A 2,268-nucleotide genomic window follows, 5' to 3' on the forward strand; every position below is an offset into this window, starting at 1 on the left:
ATAATTATGTGTGTGTGTGTGTGTGTGTGTGTATGTAAAGTCAATAATTACATTAATTCAAGATCAAAACACTTAACAATTTTCAAATCTAGTAACATTTCTGAAATTTCAATTATTAGCAATACAAAAAAAATATGCATAGATACATACATACACACACAGCTTTAAGTTCTTCAGATCGGGGAGAAAGAAAGAATAATGAACGAATGAATGAACGAATGATTAAAATAACTGAATGAATGAATGAACATAATTAAAAAAAATGATACAAAAAAATATAATGAAAAGCTAGAAGTTTCTAAGTGAAATGTTTAGGAGTTGTTACCAAAAACTTTACGAAACAGAAGAAACCAGGTTTATATGAAGAATCAATGGTTTGTTATATTTTACCTCCTCTTTGGCAATAGATTCAATTCTATTATAGTATAAATGCTGTTTCTGAAATAAAACAAAACAACTTAGATTAAAATTACATAAATTATAAATATAAACATAAACAATATGTAAAAATAGAAACAAATACTGATAAACAAATAATACAACAAAAAATGGTTAAATCTTCCATTAAAGAAAATGTTGTTCCTCTCAGCTCCTTTCCGACAGCACTTAAATCTACTGCCAGTTCTAAGTGTTAGACCTTGTTCAGTGCAAGATTTATTGGTGTAAGTCACAAGTTTAATTGAAAATTAAAAATTATTTTTAAACAATACCTAAAAATTTCTTTATATATTATTTTGCTTTAATGCAAGAACATTGAAACCTTGGAAATATCGAAAAGCAATTAGCTTAAAATAACAAATCGTTTTGAGAAAATTTGATTTCTGATTTCCAAATAAGAAAAATAGGTTAAGGAAAATATATTTTTAAAACATCCAAGATTTTCCACATTTAAAGCTCAAACTGATCCAATCTTTACATATAACATATGTGTGTGTGTGTGTGTGTGTGCACACACACATATATATATATATATATATATATATATATATATATATATATATATATATATATATATATATATATATATTCACATATGTATATATACTTATAAAAGTATATATATACATATATGTATGTATGTAGATGTATATATATATTAATGTACGTAGATATTAAATGTTAATGTTTGTTTTAAGTATAGTTATATGTAAAAAAATAACACACAAACATAAATTGAAGTACCACTCAATACTTTTAGGCAGAGTATGATGTAGATTTTATTTCTACAAAGAAAAGTTTGACAGTAACTTCGAAATTTCAATTTAGACGTTTTCGGTAAATATATTTTGGAATTTGAGCAAAAAATTTCAAGACTCTATGAACCTTTTGATTGGAAAAATATAAAATAATGATACATGTGTATGTTTGAGCATGTGTCTGTGTCTGTGTGTGTATGTGTGTGCGTGTGCTGTGTGTGTATGTGTGTGTGTGTGCTGTCTGTGCGTGTGTGTCTGCATATATGTGTGTAATTATGCATATAGATATACATGTTTTATATGTGTGTATATATATATATGTGCGTGTATATATATATACACACACACACATACATACATATATGTATACACACACACACACACAGATATATATATATATATATATATATGACAGAAGTAAATAGACACCCCATAAAACATCGTTCTATATTTATTCTAACTTATAAATGTTTATATTTTTTATTAATTAATGTTATTGTTTCGAATTTTATATGTGACTCTGTTTAATCATGCAAAAGAAGCCTTGAAACTGTCTGAATTTCAAAGAGACCGTGTTGTGGGTTATTCTGAAGGTGGACATAGCCCCCATAAAATCGCAGAAAAGCTTGGGATCCCACTTTTTACAGTTAATAGAGTGGTTGTGCAATTCACCAGAGAGGGGTAGGAGTCCACATCACCTCGCCTAGATTAACCAGGGCCTTCTGACAAGATCCTTCTCTTTGTTAAGAGAAGTGTGGAGGATGACGAGATGGATTTTCATTGAATTGGCGACGGAATTCATGTTGCACTTGCACAATCGATTCGCATTTCTCAAACTGCAGCACACAAAAAGACTTTTCTCGTGGCATCACCATTTTCTATGGGATTACACAAATGAAAATTATACAACTTTAAAATGAACAAAATGAAACATTAAAACACAATTAAAATATTATTTCATTTAAGGCTTAATTCAATTGATCATGTTCAACTATAAACTTTAAACCTTCACCTCTCAAGAAATGTGTAGAATGTGTTTGTGTCTCTTACTGTTTGTTTTAAAAATAAATTT

General features: G+C 28.0%; 1 long non-coding RNA gene across 2 annotated transcripts in view; it reads right to left on the minus strand.

Annotated features, from left to right (window-relative positions):
* Positions 1-2,268, minus strand: part of LOC128247414 (uncharacterized) — a 16,508-nt gene that overhangs the window by 2,150 nt on the left and 12,090 nt on the right. For both annotated transcript variants that reach the window (XR_008263795.1, XR_008263796.1), the window contains exons 2-3: positions 1,869-2,074; positions 391-438 (exon numbers count right to left, since the gene is read on the minus strand). This is a non-coding gene — a long non-coding RNA (uncharacterized LOC128247414). The remainder of the gene's footprint in view (positions 1-390; positions 439-1,868; positions 2,075-2,268) is intronic.

This window comes from Octopus bimaculoides, chromosome 3 (assembly GCF_001194135.2).
Source record: "Octopus bimaculoides isolate UCB-OBI-ISO-001 chromosome 3, ASM119413v2, whole genome shotgun sequence".
Taxonomy (NCBI): Eukaryota; Metazoa; Mollusca; class Cephalopoda; order Octopoda; family Octopodidae; genus Octopus; species Octopus bimaculoides.